This window comes from Amblyomma mixtum, chromosome 6, assembly GCF_055824585.1.
Source record: "Amblyomma mixtum isolate Tamu chromosome 6, ASM5582458v1, whole genome shotgun sequence".
Taxonomy (NCBI): domain Eukaryota; kingdom Metazoa; phylum Arthropoda; class Arachnida; order Ixodida; family Ixodidae; genus Amblyomma; species Amblyomma mixtum.
The window spans coordinates 17,748,615-17,768,622 of record NC_143017.1 but is presented as its reverse complement, the minus strand read 5'-3'; the positions used below and the strand labels follow the sequence as shown (position 1 = coordinate 17,768,622).

Sequence of the window (20,008 nt, the reverse complement as noted above, 5' to 3'; positions counted from 1 at the left end):
CGCTGCACACAACACCACTGCACTGCACCATATGCCGCAGCTGTCATAACTGGCGTCTCCAGGGGCAGCACTGATCTTCTTTCACAGACAAACATGAAACTCAGCACCCAAGCCTCTCCTTGCTAGTCCAAACTGGACGAAATAAATTTACCACAGTTACAAAGGAGCTCCCACTTCCAGCACAATCACGGCACAGACAAAAAAAAATATATAGATAACGAAAGGAAGTCGGGCATGTTCTGCATCCTGTGTAAAAGTGTTACTTAATGACAGAAAGGCTTAACTAGCAACTCCGATATTTTAACACATAAGCACATAGCAATGTTATGAGCTGCAGCATTACACAGTCTTAACCAGTCCCCAACTCCGCTCTGTTTACGCCATTAGTCCGACTTAGCTTTCCGATTTCGAAGTGGATATCGGCGTTCATGAGTCGTACCAAGTAATTCTGTGACCCCTTGTCTGCTTTGAGACTCGCGAGGGCTCGTGGCAGGAGCCTCTCTTGGCGTTATCTGCGCGGCAACCTCGCGCGCTCCTTCCTCCAGCAATGCATGAAGTAAATCCGGTGGCATTCCTGCCGTAACCTCTGGCGCTTGCCGAACAAATGCAGGAGAGGGCGTTTCTTGCGAACAATCTGCGCGCTCCGCTTCACTTCGGTCCCCATCAAAATCTGCGCTTTCCCCCTCCTCATTTCGTGAATACTGAACCGGTGCCGACTTGAGGCGATTTGCGTGTATCCTTATCAAGCGGCGGTTCACGTCTCGGACCCTGAAGTTTACCGGAGAAAGCTTCTCGACAACCTCGCACGGTCCTCTCCACTTCGTCTGGAACTTACGAGCCAACCCAATCTGTCTTTGGCAGTTTTCGATGTACACGCTGTCCCCCACATCAAACGGCGCGTCTCTAGCACCGCGATCGTACACCTCCTTCCTGCGCTTCGCCGCTTTCTTTAAGGCCTCCTTTGCGATGTCCCTCGCCACTTGCAAGCGCGATTCTAGCTCAACCTTATAGTCGTCCAGTGAAGCGTATGGGACACGACGGGGGCCCTCTGGCACTTCACTAGGCTGGTCCGGGTCTCGGCCGTAGAGAAGAAAGAATGGCGATTCGCCCGTGCTCTCGTGTGCTGCGGAATTGTAGGCAAACATTGCATACGGGAGCCACAAGTCCCAGTCCCGCTGGTCGCGCGAAACAAAATGCGACAGGAACCCGGCCACGGTTTGGTTCAGTCGCTCCACCGCGCCGTTGCAAGCCGGATGGTACGGTGTTGTCTGCTTCTTAGTGATCTTAAGCAGCTCGCAAACTCTCCTCATTAGCTGCGACACGAAGTTCGTTCCCCGATCTGTCAAGAGTTGCCTCGGAGATCCATGTCGGAGCACGATCTGTTCGACAAATGCTCTTGCAACCGTGTCTGCTTTCTGATCTGGGAGTGCTACCGCTTCCGCGTATTTTGAAAGGTGATCGACAAATACTAAAATGTACCTGTTTCCAGAAGTGGTCGTGGGCAATGGGCCCATTATATCCATACCTGTCCGCTCGAAGGGAGCCGAAACCTCAGGGAACGGCTGAATTGGTGCTGGCCTGCGTCCCTTGGGTGTTTTTCTTTCCAGACAGGAATGACACTTCGCACAGTAGTCTCTAACATCCTGTCGCATGCCACTCCAAAAGTACAAACGCTCGACGCGCCTGCGTGTCTTCGCTACGCCAAAATGACCGGCGCACGGCGCATCGTGGAACGCGCGAAGAACCCTTTCTGTCCACGACCGAGGTATGACGACTCTCTCCCAAGCGGTTTTCTCTGGTCTCCCTTTCCTGGTTGGCCTCGTGCGCCGACACAGGGTGCCGTCTTTGCCAATGAAATAACCTAGCTGTTCGGGGTGAGATGGTGCGCCCTCTAAGCTTTCGATTATTCGCTTCAGGTCAGGATCTTTGCACTGCTCTGTGCGTAATTCGGCGGGGTCGACTACGGGGACAAACTCATCTATAGCTGACACGGCAGCTGTACGGCTGAGCGCATCAGCATTCAGATGTGTCTTTCCTGACTTGTGCTCCACCTCAAAGCAGTATTCCTGCAGCTGTAGATTCCATCTAGCGAGTCGCGAACTAGGGTCCCTGACACTCATCACCCATTTCAGGGGATGGCAGTCTGTGACTAGCTTGAATTGGCGGCCGTAAAGGTAGCATCTGAAGTGCTTTACTGCCCAGACAACGGCGAGGCACTCCCTTTCTGTAGCTCCGTACTTCTGCTCTGTGGGGCTCAGCTGTCGGCTAGCAAAAGCCACGGGATGTTCTTTGCCCTCGATAACCTGAGATAACACAGCACCAACTGCGAACTTTGACGCATCTGTGGCCAAAACGAAGGGCAAATTAAAATCCGGGTGGCGCAACAGCGGTGCACTCATTAGCTTCCTCTTCAGGGCCCCAAAAGCATCCTCCTCGTTTTTGCACCAGCGAAAGGCGACATTTTTGGCTGTTAAGGCAGTGAGCGGCTTAGCGAGCTTGGCGAACTCCTCTATGTGCCTTCGGTAGTAACCGATCAGGCCGAGAAACTGCCGGACCTGGCGGACACTAGTCGGGGATGGAAAATCCGAGACACACCTTAGTTTCTCAGGGTCCGGTCGCACGCCGTCAGCTGAAACAATGTGCCCGAGGTATTTCACCTCGTTTTTGAGGAATTGGCACTATAGAAGGCTTCAGCTTGAGACCAGCTCCTCTTAGTCGCACCAAAACCTGCTCAATATCGCGCAAGTGGTTCTCAAAACTGCCACTGTATATGATTATGTCATCCATATACACGAAGCACAGCTTCCCCAGAAGACCCGCCAGGATAACATCAGCGGTTCTCTGCCAGACAGCAGGGCTGTTGACCAGACCCATCGGCATTCTTTTCCATTCATAGTGCCCTGAGGGCGTGTTGAATGCCGTTTTCTCAGCATCTGCCGGATCCATTGCTATCTGCCAGAATCCCGCCGCCATGTCCACTACCGTGAAGTACCTGGCAGAGCCCAGCTGAGAAAGCGTCTCCTGTATATTGGGAATGGGGTATGGATCGATGCGAGTTACGGCATTTAGTTTGCGGTAGTCCACCACCAATCGATACGAGCCATCTGGCTTTTCCACCAATAGTGCCGGTGCTCCCCATGGTGACTTTGAGTGTTCGACAATGCCGCGATCAATAAGGTCCTGCACCTGCCGCTCCATCTCCTCACGTTAGGAGTAAGGAATCCTGTACGCACGTTGGTAAACGGGCGATGAAGTGCCGGTTTCTATCCTGTGCTTTATAACGCCACAGCAGCCCAAATCCAGGTTGGACGCGGCAAATACCTCTGAGTAGTCGTTCAGCAAACCAGCCAGAGCCTCCTTCTCCCTGGATTTTACGTGGGAAAGATCGAACAACGCATTTGGAGGAGTCGAAGGACTAGCATGCTCTACAGTTGCGAGTACCGTATCGGTGGGCTCATGTGTCTCTATCGCAGAGGTGAAGAAAGCCAATGTTTTGTTCCTGGGAAGGCTCAGTGGCTGCTGGCTACAGTTAACCACCCGTAGGGGCACTCTGTGGGCGTCATTAACAGTCACGAGGCACGCGGCTGCCTTCAGTCCATTACTAAGAGAGTCGACCGGTTCAAGCACTCCCACGGCGCCGCTCTCTACATCTGCAGGCACATAAGCGTACAAAATGTGCTCCGACCACGGAAGGACGACAGCCTCATCGACCAGCTTCACGGCAACCCGCGAATATACCTTCTCTAATGATCCCACTGTTTGACGGGTGTCAATATCGGTACTGCGAATCTCAGCCCTGCTCCTGTTCAAAAACGGAACTTTTGAGCCCCCCGCATTAACTTCTTCCTCAGAGAATGAGACTACTACCTTCCCTTTTCTCAAAAAATCCTGCCCTAATATACCTGACACTCCGTTTGGCAGAGATACCGAGTCCGGGCATACGTAGCAGGGGTGCTCCAATGCAATTCCGCCGAGAGTGAAGTGTAACCGGTAGAGCCCACTTATGCCAAGAGGATCTCCCGTTATGCCTACAAATTTGGTTGCCATACCACCAGACGCTTCCAACACCTCGCGATCCCCTTTCCTTCGAAGCGTGTTAAAGCTGCTTTCCTTAAGCAAGGTCACCTTTGACCCCGTGTCTATCAACAATTCCATGCAACAACCGTTTAACTTGCAACGCACAACAGGGCATGCCTCGTCGGCCACACAAACCACCACCACCTTATTACCTACTGCTCCCTCCCCACACTCATCAGGATGGGGAGGACAACCTAGTTTTTTGTCCCTGTATCTGGAGCCTCGCTGTAGGCTTGCTTAGGGCGTGTCTCGCCTGCTTCTCTTTGTGGCTCCCCACGGCGCACGTTTGGGCAGAACCTTGCGATGTGTCCGCGACCCTGGCACGCAAAGCACACGATTTCTTCAAAATCTCGCATACCGCGCCTGCAGCTTTGTGGCGGTCCCCGGTTTCCAGCGAATGGGCGCCGTTGAGCGCCCGCTTCAACCTGGCGTTCCACCTGCTGAGATAGCAGCTGCTCTAAGCGATCTAACCGCTCTGTCAAGAGAGCAACCTCAGGGTTGGGCACCGCTCTCTCTATGACGCGAACTCTCGCTGCGGCCGCCGTTAGCGCCTCATTTCGTTCCTCATCCAATGCGGCCGCCACGGCTTGGTCGAAATTGCTCGGCTTGCGCGAGAGCACGAACCGGCGCACGGGGTCTTGAAGACCAGCCACAAACAAAGCGGTCATTTCCTCTTTAAGTAGTTCCTCCGCGTATTTCTTCTTTAGCTGGTCTCCTTCCTCCTCCCTACTCAGCGTATCGCGCGATAGGCGCTGAAGCCGCGACGCAAACGTTCGCACGTCCTCCCCTACCATCTGTCCGGCGTCACGGAACCTCTGTACCCGCACATGACGTGGTTCAGTGTTGAAATGCTCGAACGCGAGCTTCTTAAATTCCGCAAATGATTTTGTGGATTTTACTTTTTCGTCTCGCCAAGCAAAATCATGAGCAGCTCCTGCCATCTTACACCTCGCCATTCCCAGCATTTGAGCATCGGACCATCCCCCCATTTTCCCAATCTCTTCTAGCATGGAAAAGAAATCGCAGACTGGAACCCCTGTCTTATCTCCCGTAAACGTCGGAATGACGCTTCCTAATGCCAGCATGCTTGCTCCGAGCGACGGCTGTGGAGTGGGAGCTCCGTCAGTTACAGACATTTTTTTTTCCGCTCCAGCCCTCCGTTGCCTCAAGCCTCTCAAATGGGGGTCAAAGTCCCACAATCAGTCCCGTGATTCCCCTTTCATTACAATTTTGAAGTCATGAATGTCGCAGCATTCAGAGGACATTTGCTTTTGAGACCCCACTTCTGACACCAGTGTGACGACCCCACATAATGCGCAGGTCCACACGGGACGGAGAGGCAAGAAGACACCGTATGGCTCAGTTTAAACAAAAATGATGTAATCAATAATTATACATGGTACATCAGAGGCTGGGGTGTCCGAGCTTACGTGGCGACGCCGTCATGGGGGCGATGGATGGTCTCCGGAGTTGCGATCCGTCGGTGGCTGGCAGAAGCTGCGCGCCGTCCGGCTTCGGCGCTGAAGGACCCTTTTTCGTGAACGATCTCGTCCTCTGCGGGCCTTTCGTCCGCACTCGCCAGCTATATCTGCTCCGCCGGCCACGCCCGATCTCCTGTCTTCCCGACTGGAATGTTTTTTCTTCCTCCTTTCCACGGCGGCGCCCTGCGGCATCCCCGACATCCCTGGTTGGAATGTCGTTTGTCTCCCGCCGGCAGCTTTCTTCTCTTGTCCTTGTACGGCCAGGCATGCCTAATTGGGCTGGCTTTCTCTCCCGCCGGCGCCTTTGCTGTGGTCGCCTCCGCTCAAGGAATTTCGCTGGGGCTACTGCTGACAATGGCCCTAGACATTCCTGCTACACTAATCCGCTGAGGCTCGGAGGGGCATTCCAAGCATCCCACTTCCCATGGTCGTCGCGAGGTTGTCGGCCTTGTTGATTGTTCACGGTTGAGCACAGAGAAAATTCCGCCGAAGGTATGGGCCCTGGTAGCTCACGCACGGAACGTCACAGCAACGAGGAGAGAGAGAGAGGCGATGGAGAGCGCACGGCAGCGGCGGCGGCACCTCTGAGCCACCCGCGCAGCGACGGCGGCGGAGTGACAGCTGTGCGCCGTGTGACGTCACCGCTCCTCGCGCATGCGCAGTAAGGCTTTTGATCAGCTCCACGAAATGGCTCGGCGACTCGCGTAGTGTTGCTTTCGCAACAATATTCCCTTCCGGCGCGGCTGAAGTGCCCGCCGAGAAGTGAGACAGTTACTGCGCTGTTTCCATTCTTCGTTTCTTCAGACAGACAGAAAAACTATTGGAACGAAGGAATTTGGGGCACGCAGCTCCCTGGGTTCATGTTCACGAGGTCCATAACGCTGGCGGCCCGACCTGGGGAGAATGTCGGTACAGCCGGGTCCTCCGTGTGCAGCAGGGTCTCCCAGTCCTCCCGGGACTTGTGGTACTCTAGGCACCGCGGGTGAGGATCCGCCGGGTAGAGGGAGAGACGTGGAGGCAAGAAGAGTATGGTTCTGGGCATAGGGTGCAGGCAGGAGTGGGGAAGGAGGGATGATAGTGGGCTAGGGTAATGAGTGAAGGGAGAGCGTGTGTCTGTAGTCTGCGTCAGACTGTGGGGTGTATGTAATCTAGGGAGCGGCGGAGTAGAAGGTTGAGCTGGCGCGAGGCTCTGTAGGCCTGCGTGAGTTCGGCGAATGAGCGCATGCCCTCCTTCTTGAGTCCCCGATCCTTTGTGAGTCCCCGATCCGAGGCAACTTGAGCCCGGCTTAAAGAACTTGAGACTAAAAGGTTGGCGGCCTCGTTTCCGGGACCGCCGAAGTGCACAGCCACCCGTATCAGCTCCATATGGAAAGGTACAGTGTTAGCAAAAAAAAAACAAAAGGGATTAAATCGCTTGTCCTCTAACCCACACCCCAAATGAGGTTTTTTACTCCATATGTATGGTGTTTTTATTTACTTACTTCTATAAGGGAGTTATTTTGGAGTATAACGGAGTAAATTTTTTACTGCCCACAGAAATGAAGCCCAAAAATGACGTCATGTTTATTTATCCTTATTCAGGCTCATTCTTACAGCAGTGGCAACGGCGGAAATGGGCAGCAGCTCTGCGGGCCGCCGGCAACCCAACTTGGTCAAACTGCGCTGTCCTAATGTAACTCGGCGTCCCGCATTCTATTCGCCGTCGGCAAACCCAGCGCCGGCGTAGGCGGCAGGAGTCGTCTGCTTGTAGTCTTTTTTTTTTTTTTTGCTGTACGAGCTCGTTTGGTTGGTCGTGTTTGTAGATAAAGGAATGTAACATTATAATCAATAGTTCAAAACTGAGAAGGAATCACTGGGTAGTTTTCATGGTCATGCACCACGCTATATTTGACTAAAAACCAGAGCAGAAAACTTGAAAACAGCCCTGATGGTAGTTTGGAACGGCAATGTTTGCTTTCATATTCACTTCATAAAGGCTTGGCTTTTCAATATGACTGGGGAAAAATGTAGCCTCATGAGCTCAATCAAGAGCTCAGCGTTGACACTATGTTCTATCACAGTTCCATCTTCATGCAACACATACTCTGCTGCAATACATTGAGAGAACCACACTGAAAAAAGCCTGTGAGAATTAGGCCTAAGCGAGGGCTGTAGCGGGGTGGCGACACTAACAAAGGAACGTCAGGTATGGTTAGAGCACTGGAGGCTTCACAGGACCAATTCGATTATGTAGCGTACTGTAGCAAAAACGGCGACAAGCCGATATCTTGTACCGCGGCAGGCGCCCGTGAAGGAGCAGAAGTGAGCAGAGATCCAGCGACGATAGTAACCAAGTGGTCTTCACTCACCGCCATTATCAGACTGACCAGAAGCAGATGAGACGCTAGGTGGTGGGGCGGATTGCACAGAAAGGTATTTTTTTACTCCATTTCGGCACTGGTAGAGTATTTGACACAATTAACTCCCTTTCTAGACTGGAGTAAATGCAGGTAAATCCTCATTTTTACTCCATTATTCCCTCATGGGAGTAAAATGGAGGACAGTCCACCTTTTTGCTCCACACTCATGGAGTAAATGTTTTCACAAATGGAGTAAAAAGGGCGGCCGCCACCATTTATGCTAACTTTTGAGTTTATTTTATTGCGAAAGCAATACTACTTGCACTTTTACGCCTTTGCCGTGCCGCGGCGGTGACCACCATTGACCTTCATTTGACCTTGATTGCATTAGATTGGATTAGATTGGACTGGATTGGATTAGATTGAAGTAGATTAGATTACATTGGATTGGATTGGACTTACTATAACCGATGCATCAACACAAGTCTAACCACAAGCCCCACCACCAGCTACACTACCAGCTGAACCATGGCGTAGGTACGGATATTTCTTTCGCAATTATCGCGGGCTTAACCAAGCTAAGCCACAGCGAATTTTTTTGTTTACAGTGTAGGGGCGCAACGGACGAGCCCAGTATCCCAAAAGCACTGACATGGGCTAGGCACTTCGTGCATAATTTATTGATTGTAAAACATTTTATTCGCCGGAAGCCGCCGCGGTGGCTCAGTGGTTATGGTGCTCGGCTGCTGACCCGAGAGACGCGGGTTCGATCCCGGCTGCGGCGGTTGAATTTCTTTGGAGGAGAAATTCCAGAGGCCCGTGTACTGTGCGATATCAGTGCACGTTACAGATCCCCAGGTGGTCGAAATTTCCGGAGCCCTCCACTACGGCGTCTCTCATAGCCTTAGTCGCTTTGGGACGTTAAACCCTATAAACCAAACCAACCAATTTTATTCGCCGGAAAGAGCATAATTTATTGATTGTAAAACATTTTATTCGCCGGGAAGAGCTTGGCAAGAGGTCGCGTTAAGTGGTCGAGAGTACATAGCCCTCGACGACTCTGTCAGCCCACTCCACCGCCAAAACTTGCGTTCTGGGGTCAGAGCTAGCCAGCACGGTCTCCCACCGCTCGAGAGAAGGAGCTGTAACTAGATCACCCGGAGGTGGCTCTATTTTGCAGTCCCACAGGATGTGATCGTAGGTAGCACGTTGGCCACAGTGTTTGCAGTTTGGGTTGTAAAGATCTGGATAAATGTGCGCGAGGAGTGATGGGGTGCGTATCGATCTCGTCTGTAGACGACGCCACGTAACCTCTTGTTCTTTAGTAAGACTTTTGTCTGGGGGGGGGATTCTCCTCTCTAATTTAAAATGATTGGTGAGATCATGATATGTGATCATTGAGTCCTTCGTGAAATTCAGGGAGCCAGACTCATCCACTGCCCGGTCGACGAAACCTCGGGCTTTATTGTGGGCTGCCTCGTACCCCGGATTCCCCGAACAGGCTGGGACCCATATCAATTCGGAATAATTTGGTGAGAATTTGGTTGCGTTAAGGATTCTAATGGAGGTGTTTGTAATTCGCCCTTTAGTGAAATTATTGATACCCATTTTGGAATCGCTGAGGATGATGCTCCCTTGGGTATGTGCTAGGGCGAGGGCTATAGCCGCCTCTTCTGCCGTTTCAGAGGATTTCGTTTTGATTGTCGCCGAGACGATGTGGTCACCATTCTCGTTCACAACCACAATTGCAAAGGCATTGGTATTTTTGTATTCTGCCGCATCTACATAAAGTGTTGCAGCGCACTGTCTGTATTTCTTATGTAAGGCTTTGGCTCGTGCTTGTCTTCTATCCTCATGGTGTAAGGGTGCATGTTTTTGGGGAGTGGTTTGATTAGTAGGGCCGTCCTATAGTCGCGGGGTAAGTCTACTTTAGCATCGTTATTCGTAGGTTGAAAGTTAATTCCGAGCCTGGTAAGAATACTCCTGCCAGTTCTGGAATTGGCTAATCGCGCTGTTTGAGCCATTAAATGGGCTTCTTTCAGTTCATTGTAGGTGTTATGTATTCCTAACCTCATAAGCCTTTCGGTTGAGGCATTTAGTGGGAGTCCTAACGCAGCCTTATAGGCCTGCCGTATCATGCTATCCAATTTGTCCTTTTCTGCTTTCGAAAATTTGAGATAAGGGGTGGCATAGAGTATCCTGCTTAGCGCAAAGGCCTGCACTAGGCGGCATAAATCTCTTTCCCTCACCCCTTGTCTGCGGTTAGCTATACGGCGGATTAATCGCGCCGTCGCTTCTACCGTGCGTTTTAGCTTAGTGAGTGTGTCAGTATTCTTTCCATTTGTTTGTAAATACAACCCCAGTATTCTCATGGTCTGTACCTCTTTGACAGATCGTCCATTAACATAGACGCTTATTTGCGGGGGGGATGTCGTGGTACGCCTACCTCTTTGTTTACGACGGATCACGAAGAGTTCAGATTTTTGCTCAGAACAAGTGAGGCCGGATTCCCATGCGCATGCCTCAATGATGTCCACTGCTGCTTGGAGTGTGTCTTCTATGTAGCCTTCGCATCCTTTGGTTACCCAAAGTGTGATGTCATCTGCATAGAACGTCTGATGTAGGTCTGGTATTTGTGCCAGTTTGGGGGGAATTTTGATGAGGGAGAGGTTAAAAAGGAAAGGGGACAGGACGGAGCCCTGTGGCGTTCCTTTACTTCCTAGTGTGATTGGGGCAGACTCTATTGTTCCGACCGTTATCACTGCTGTTCTGTTAGTGAGCAAGGATCGGATGTAGTTGTACGTCCTTTCTCCGGGGTTGATTTCTGACAAGTTTGTCAAAATGGCTTTGTGGGTGACGTTGTCGAAAGCTTTAACAAGGTCTAAACCCAATATTGCTTTCGTTCCTGTTCCCTCGTCAGCTTCAATTATGTCCTTGTTAAGCTGCAAGAGTATGTCCTGGGTAGATAGTTGGGCCCTGAATCCTAACATTGTTTCAGGTAGGAGGTTCATGTCCTCCGCATAGTTTTGGAGCCTATTGAGGATGACATGCTCCATGAGTTTGCCTAGGCATGATGTTAATGAAATTGGGCGTAGATTCTCAGTGCTGAGTTTCTTACCCGCTTTAGGAATAAAAGTGATTTTCGCGTGTTTACACTCTGGTGGTATGTTGCCTGCATGCCAGTATTTGTTCATAAGGTCTGTAACCGCCGCGATCGACGTTGCGTCTAAGTTCCTGAGAGTCTTATTTGTTACTTTGTCTGGTCCTGCCGCAGATGTTGTCCGCAGTTTTCCAATTGCGTACCAGACCTCTGCGTCTGTGATGTCTGCGTCTAAATTTGGATTAGGAGTCCCCCGGTAGTCTGGTTGTGTGGTACCATCATCCGTGTTTAGATAACGTTCTGCTAGCTCTTTGATTAGGTCTTCAGTTGTACCCTCATATTTATGTATGAGTCTGTACAGTTGACTTTGTTGCACGGGACGTGTTTGTTCTGGGTCGAGCAGGTGTCTTAGAAGATGCCATGTCTTCTTATTTCCGAGCTGTCCATTGACGCTTTCACATATTTGGTTCCATTGTTGTGTTTGGAGAGTAAGTGTATGTTCCTCGATTCGCCTCTCGATTTCAGCGATCTTTTTGCGTAGTCGCTTGTTGTGTTTTTGCTTCTTCCAGCGTTTTTGGAGGCCTTTTTGTGCCTGCCACAGGTGTAACAGCTTTGAGTCTGCAATCTGCTCCTCCTTCTCAACTGGCACCACAACGCTAGTGGAGCTGACATCCTCATTCAGGGAGATAACCCAGTCGCTAAGGTTAGAGATCTCCTTTGGGGCTGTTTTGTCGCGAAGTTGCCTGAACTTGTCCCAATCCGTGGTTCGTATTTCTTTTGCTTTGTTTTTAAGTTTTGTCGTGAGGAAGGTGATGCTAAGGATGGAGTGATCACTACCAAGGTTTTGCCCGGTGTTGTCCCACTTTGCGTCCTTGACGTTTTTAGAGAGGGATAAGTCTGGAGATGTGTCTACACATACACTGTTACCCATGCGTGTGTGGTCGCTCGGGTTGTTTAGCGTTGTGAGCCCTAGTGACTGTATGATTTGCCAGAGCAGGTTCCCTTTCGGAGTTGCTTTGGTATATCCCCATGCTGGGTGTTGAGCGTTGAAGTCTCCCACAATTATTAGTTGAGCCCCAGCAGCCAGCTTTACTGTGTTTATCAACAAGTGTGGGAGTCCATTGCCTTTGTTTCTGGGCGGGTTGTATACATTAAGGATGAAGAGATCTGAGTCTCCTTTTTGCCTTGGTACTATTTCAAGTAGGGTGTAATCTTCTTCCGAATCATTTATAAAATGTTGAATTGCGGTGATATTTCTATGCACCAGAGTGGCTGTGAAGGAGCCGGCTGCGTTACTAGTATCATAATGAGGTGGCAGATATGCTTTATAGCCTGGCAGTGTAGCCCTGCCGCTAGCTTCTTGCAATGCAATCACGTCTGGGGTTGGAACAGACAGTGCTTGTTGGATGTGGAGCTGCAAGTGGGCCCGCTTGCGGCGGAAGCCTCTGCAGTTCCATTGCCAAATTTCAAATTTTTGGCGTGGTGCCATGTTGGGTTATAGATGGTTGTGGCGTCGTGGACAGATCCAAAATGGGGGGTAGGCGGGCCTCGATAGTTGTAAGCCTATCCATTATTTGCTGCATGCAGGTGGCTATTTGGGATACCTGTCCCTCTAGTGTTGCAAAGCGAATATCTATCTCTGCAAATTTGGTAGTAACGAGGCCTTGGAAGGTTGCTTGTTCTGTTGATATAGCGCTAGTTCTCTCTGACAGAGTATTGATGTCTGCCCTGAGTTTGGTAGGCGCTTTCGACGGCTGCGGGGTGTCGGCTTCCGAAGCCTCGGCCTTTCTTTTGGATTCCTCGCCTTCTTTTGTAGGAAGCGGTCTTTTAGTTGCTATTCTGGCGTCTGGGTCCGTCGCGTTATGGGCCGAAGACTGGGACGCGGTGGAGGGAGTGTGGCAAATAGCGTCTGTTTCCATCGCATTATTGGTCGAAGCCTTTGACGCGGTGGGTGGCATTCTAGCCGCAGTGGCATTCTGTACCTGATGCGCTTGTAACAGGCGTTTAATGTCAGCCAACTCTTTTTTAAGGCTGGCAATTTCTCTGTCTCGGGATTGTAGTTGGATCTGAAACTCCTTCTCTCGAGCGTCAATAGATTGGGAGGCCTCTGCTGGCCAGCTCACCTTTTTATTGGAGCGGCTATCGCTGCGTCCGCGGCTCGAGCTTCTCTTGTCGTTCCCTGCAGGGTTCCCCAGGGGCGGGAAGGAGCTGGAGTTGTTCCGGCTGTGGCTTCCTCCTTTTTCGGTAGCACCGTGTTCCTTCTTCCTGGGCCTAGACTGGTGTCCGTGTAGTGATGAGTCGTTGTCCCCTTGCTTGGGTGCCTGGTTGCCATGGGGCGTTCCTTGTTTGTTCTTGTTGATCAGCCGGAATTTGCAGTTCCGGCTGCCTGTGTTGTGGCCCCCGTTGCAGACGATGCAGACGGGTTGGCAGGTTGGCTGTTCTCCCTCAGGTGGAGGCGAGTGATTTTCTCCGCAGCGGCGGCAAAGGTTCGTTGTAGGTTTGTAGCACACATCGGCCCGGTGTCCTACCCTCCTGCAGTTGTAGCATACTTCATGTTGCTCCCTGAAGGGGTGGACCCGAAAGACGCCGCACTGATAGATTACTTGGCTGGGTAGCTTCTTTCCAAAAAAGGTGATTTGTATTGTTCTGGATTGTCCGATCCTTCGGGCATCCACAACTTCTATTCCTTCGTTTCTATTTCCGAAGCCTTGGCGAACCGCTTCGGGCGAGTCTCCCGCGTAGGCGTTGTAAATGACCCCTTTTACCGAGTCTTCGGGCGCCGCCACGTACGACGTTACGTTGTAGGTTTGACCTTGGAGGTTCAGTTTTTCAATCTTGGCGTATGCAGTCGCCCGTTGACGATCGGGCGTGCATAGCGTGAAGGTGTTGTTGGCCGTATTGTTGGCCGTATAATTTAGAATCGCAGTTTTAGAGTCTTTCAAATGTACCGGGTTTCCGTGCGGGTGATGGCAATTGCAATGGCGGTTTCTTCTGCAACCTCTGTGGTGTGTCGGGGGAACGTTGAAATGGTTGAAAGATTGGAGGAAGGAAAATTTCAATGGTTGAAAGCAACGGGGCTGCCGTATTAAAGGCAACTGGGGTTTAAGGACAGAGGAGCAAAAATAGATTTTAAACGAGCATAAATAACCAAGCAAAGGTGATCTGATTGGTGGGTAAACTCAAAACAAGATTAATACCTTAATCACTAGTCAGTGCTAGGTGACGTTAGCCGCCGTTCTATATCCATCCATTCGTACATCCATGGAGGTACATCCATCACAGGTCATGTGACAAGGGCGTCACAGTCATGGCGACAGCCACGCAGCATGGATAGCATGGAGGAAGGCATGGAGTTAATAAATTTTAGGAAACTCTGTGGAGGAAGGAGTTTTCCTTCCTGCATGGTCCCGCAATGACGTATTGTCATAGACATCGCTTCGCGCGCTCCAAAAACGCGCGCTTTTCAAAATGGGGGCGCGACGGCAAAGATTAGTTGCTCCATAAAGCCAAGAGAAATCGCATTTTCAAAAATCTTAAATGGTATGGCGATTACTAACGGTCGGCTAAAAATTTGCAATTGCAACCAAGTACCTATAGCTGCAGCAGTTAAAAAGTTTACTATTAAAAATTAGAAGCCTACTAGTTAACAGAATTCGAATGTTTTTTTTTAGTCTGCCAATGCATGACAACGCCGCGGAAACCTCTTCGAAACCTTAAAAAGCATATTTTTAAAAACTCTGGTTCATCTTATAAGTACTTTCGCGTGTATCCGTGCACGGTACAAAAGTGCCAGCTGTGCCGTTTCTGGTCTGGCCCGTTTCTGGTCGACATCGCTCGAGTCTCATAAGCACCGACGTGGCTGAACTCTCCTAACAAGAGGAAACGAAGTACAAACGGGCTGGTTAGGGTGGATGTTCGCATGGACCTCGTGAGCAATACAGCACCAATGATAGAACGCATAAGCGGTTGCCCCCAAGGCAAAAGATATTTGTAAACAGAAAGTCTCAATCAGTAAAATTATGAAAACGCAAAAAAAAGCCGCCCAGAAGGTGGAATCGAACCACTCTGACGTCAATCAGCTACGGGTTTGAAGCCCGCACCCCGGACCACCGAGGCTCGTCTGGGCAGCACTAACGCTGCTTGTGGAGTATATACGAGGGGGTACCCAAAAGAAACCGGACTTATTTTTGTTTGAACTTATTTGTTCACATTTTAAGCAAAGACCTTCAATCTCCTTCAAAGTATTCCCCACTTGCAATGATACGCTTGTTGAATCATTCATTCCATTTTTCAAAACATTGTTTAAATTAATCTTTTGTGATGCTTGACAGTGCCTCCGTCGTTTTTTTCTTCACCTCAGCAAAATCAGCGAAACGCTTTCCATTCACCTATTTTTTCATTCTAGGAAAGAAAGAAAGTAGTACGGGTCAAGGTCGGAAGAGTATGAGGGTTGAGGAATATGGGTCATGCCATTTTTGGTCCAAAATTGTAGCAAAGACAGGGCTGTGTGAGCAGGGGCATTGCCATGATGGAAAAACCAGTCACCCGCCCGCCACAAATCTGGCCGCTTCCACCGCACACTGTTGCCCAATCTTTTCAAAACATCCAAGTAGAAAGCCTGGCTAACTGTCTGACCCTGCGGAACAAATTCTCAATGAACGACTCCTCTCACGTCGAAAAAACAAATCAGCATTGTTTTGAGGTTTGGTTTCACCTGACGAGCTTTCTTGAGGCGAGGTGAATTTGAAGTTTTCCATTGGCATGATTGTTGCTTTGATTCAGGATTCGATTCAGGAACACTTGAGTTGTCCCCATAGCATCGTCCTTGTACGTCTTAATATTTCAAGAGTTTCCATTCAACTTTTTCCGAGCAAAAATGAGAATTTCACCGGCGCACGCTGTTCAAGAAAATCAGCCATTGCAAAAACGACACTCACACAAAACAGTCGTCACTCTAAAACTCAGCCTAAACTAGTCTGACCTTCTTCAACGACGGCACTGGGCTTACAGACTCTGGAATGTTAGTTCTATGCGCTCCTAGTGGCGGTACCACAGAAGCTTTGCCGACAAAAAAATTTAGTCCGGTTTCTTTTGGGTACCCCCTCGTATACTTACACCCCTGGGAGCATACTTGGTGCCGGTGACTTGCCCAAGCTGATACAACTTATTTACTTCGCTGACAAATGAACCTTAATGCTTCATAAGCTCTAAAACGTAATGCCGCATGGAGCATTTCTCTATATATTCAAAAGCACAAAATATAGTGCGCTTACTTGTTGAAAAATTAAAGTTTTGGACCGCAGAGAGTATTTTTTTAGTGTTCAGGGCGCCCCCTCGTGTCTGAAGTTGGATTTGGGAGGTGGCTGTAATGTTGGAACAAGTGCAGAACGCTTTCCCTACCATCTGCTCCATGCTCCCCGCTTGCGCCCGCACAATCCAGCGACGCGCTGGGAGCGGTCTTTGTAGAGGTACATGAAAATAATTGTTAGAAGTCCCACTCTGACAACAAAAGAGCGGTAGAAAGAAAAAAATAACTTCATGGTTTTTAAAAACATTTGCGGTCTCGAGAGCTCGGGCGGTACATGATGGTCTTGGTCTTACAAGTTCAGATAAGATATATACGGGCAAATGACCCTCCAGACCGCATCAAGGTAGAGATAAGAACACTTTACTGGGTCTACCTGGCGGTCGTTCGGAGCATTCGTGCGGGCGCGTTTGAAGTGTTCCGCGTAACGAAGACTGCGCGTGCAAAGACGGGCCTACAGGGGAAGAAAGAGGATTCCTGTAATTGCTGCACCGCACCACCCAAATGCCTCCTACAAGGCAGAACCGCATACTGCCGCATGAAAATGAAAATCGATTTTGAGGAATATCTCAGCTGAAGATACGTTCACCTACTATAGTTGGATACAACTTAAAAAAATTCGGGGGGCACTTTAACTGTTTAAAGTGCGTAGAGGCGAAAGCGTTTTCCGCACCACTTTGCCTATGTGACACTAGTGACGTCACCACTGGATGACGTCACACATAACTGACGACGAAGTAATCACGAATTAATAATTAGTGGCTAATTTCTGATTAATGATTAAATACTAATTAACTGCCACTCAATGACGCTTAAGCTTCGGCTTTAGGAGCGGAACGCGACAGCGTGTTGTAGCGCTGCCGGGCAGTCCACGGTATGCCACCACTCGTTCGGCGCGATGCCTGGCCCTTTGAACGCGGCGCTTTTGAGGAAAGGAAATGGAGCAGTAATTCTCTGTCATCTAGGTGGACACCCGAACCGCACCGTACAGGAAGGGAGGAAGTGGGAGTGAAAGAAGAAAGGGGGGCCGAAATGAAGAAACTGAAAATTGTATTTGAGGAAAGGAAATTACGCAGTAACTGTCTCGCATATCTCGGTGGACACCCGCCAAAACGCGGACACATCTGCCGACATGGCTGTCGACACGGCTGTCGACACGGCTGCTAACGACAGTATAAGGCATTCTTTCGCCTTTAAAAACAGCAGTTGCTAACACTGGACCGCGGTTCGCAGCGTCCTGTATTACTCTGCTGACCAATCGCAAGAGCGAATGAAATCGGCTTTCTAATGTTTGGCTACATCAAGCAATCCGCATATCGAAATTCTAGAGCTCATAATTTTTTTTAGGTAACGAGAAACGTTTAAGCAACGGACTACTTTTTCGTAGTGGAGGATTTCTGTGCGCGGAGGCTGAATGTGGGCGGAGCTTCACTGCAAACTTAAGTTGTATCCGACTTTAGAAAAGTATTTTGATTCTTTTTTCTTCCGGGAAACTGCCGTTCTAAGAAAGTTACTTAAAGGGCAACTCCGGCGAGTTTTCGGCCATTTTAAGTTAATGACTGTTTTGTGTTCCTAAGAACCTCCTGTAATGTGTACGATACAAGTTTTTCAAAAGTAACCGTAAAATAATTTTTAAACAGCAAAGAACACAAAACTCGAAACCGAAACCGGGGAGGTGCCTTCGTGCGGTATTGACTGTGACGTCACTAGCGTGTTCGGCGCGCTGTGAAGTCCCCGAAGATATCACAACTACCCCTAGCCGCGCTGTCGACATGACTGAAAGTGCGGAGGACAGCTTTTCGGAGACCAGCGAGTCTTTAGAAGACGGCTCATTCGACGATTTTGGACTGGACGAGTCGCCGTTCAGGTATGATCCCCCGCCGCGCGAGCCAGCCGAGTCACACCACAGGCCGCGTCATTGCAGCATGGAGACAGTCTGAACTCGGAGAAGTAATTACTTGAGTCATTTCTCGTGCATGCATTTGTGACAAAGTCGTCAGAACAAAAGTTAATGAGATGCTCGAGCTGACAGCTGTTCGTGAAGCCAGTGCCGGCCCACCCAGCCTGATGAAAGAATCTGCTGCCGGAACGTTGCCGCGGTGCACAACGTCCTTACAGGGGCATGCATCACCAACAGTCCTCTCTGCGAAGGTTTGTCTCGACGGCGAGCCTTTAGAAGTGAGTTCACGCCAGCTACAGTTCTACAATCCAACATACCGCTTCCTCTTGACGGCCCCGCTTCGTTCAGCTGGCCGCTGCGATAGACGGTTGTACTCGAATAACGTTGGTACAGAATGTGCCTTCAAGCGCCAGTTGAACGAAGCCTTAGCGAGTCCAAAGCTCTTCTTGAAGTACACGCTGTCTTCATAGCAATCTGGCGCGAAATGTTCCGAGCACAAGCGGGAATGCTTCCTCGGAGACCAGCTGCCCTCCACTACGGCGTCTCTCATAGCCTTAGACGGTTTTGGACGTTAAACCCCATAAAACCAAACCAAACCAGCTGACACGGCGGACAGCTCTCACCAACTTGTCGCGAAGGTTCTTATCGCTAGGAAATCTATCGTAGATCACGCCCGTTGTCACAGATCAAAAATTTGTGCACCCCACAGCACAACAGAAGTTGCCGTGACCCATCACTCTGGCGTACACATCACATCAGGCACGTTGAGATGCTGCGAAATTGCACAGGTCGTACTGCGAGCATACCGGACGCAATTCGCCAGACGCTAAAGGTTCGCTCCCTTCCCCGGAACATGGACCCCAACTTGCATGCGGCCCGTAGGGCAGCCCGGGCGAGGTATGTACAACAAAATCTAGCTACAAAATCCACAACGGTATACACGGACGCGGCGCCGTATACACGAAGCTCACATAACAGCACAGTGGCGGTAGTTATTGAGTCGAACTTAAAGGAATTAGCTAGCGCCTCAGTGAGGGATTGCACGGTAACCGAATGGGAGGAGCTGGCCGTAGCTCTAGCGGCGGTAGCCGGTTATCGAAGCAACATGTCCCTTACCATCCTTACAGATTCGAGAGAAGCGTGCCGTAACTACATGAACGGCCGCATAGGTCGCGCCGCGCTCCGGCTCCTCCAGAGCGCGACCCCACCAAAAGTCACACATAGCATTTACTGGGTGCCAGGACACACCGACATAGCCGGGAACGAACGCGCCGACGAGGCAGCTCGAGGGTATACGAGCCGAGCTTCCTCCCAATCGGACGATCTACCCGACCGAGTCAGCCCTACGTACTCAGACATTCTCAACTACTATAAGGGGGTACGGATCCGCTATCCGCCGCCTCATCCTGATCTAAATCAACTAGAGGCAGTGTATTGGCGAAGATTGCAGACAGGAACATTCTCAAACCTGCATATCTTTAGCAAGATTTACCCGACGCAATATCGGGACACTTGCCCGTGGTGTGGTAGCAAACCATCGTTGTACCACATCACGTGGGAATGCAGTAAAAACGACAACTTTCGCAAAGACCCGAGTGCAGAACAGTGGGAGAGCCGGCTCTCCAGCGGCGATCTGGGTTGCCAACAAGGTCTGATCGAGCACGCCCAACGAGCAGCGAAGCTCAGCGGAGCCCTGGAATAGGGGCACCGACCCTGTGAGAAGAAGGAAGATGGACCTCTTCTTTCTCGTCTGCTACTAGCACCTTTCTAGAGCAATAAAAGTCTTTCCTACCTACCTACCTACCT

General features: G+C 50.3%; 1 non-coding gene across 1 annotated transcript; it reads right to left on the bottom strand.

Moving 5' to 3' along the window:
* Nucleotides 1-15,036: 15,036 nt before the first annotated feature.
* Nucleotides 15,037-15,123, bottom strand: TRNASTOP-UCA (transfer RNA opal suppressor (anticodon UCA)). The gene has a single exon. It is a non-coding gene; the product is annotated as a tRNA-Sec (tRNA).
* Nucleotides 15,124-20,008: the final 4,885 nt, after the last annotated feature.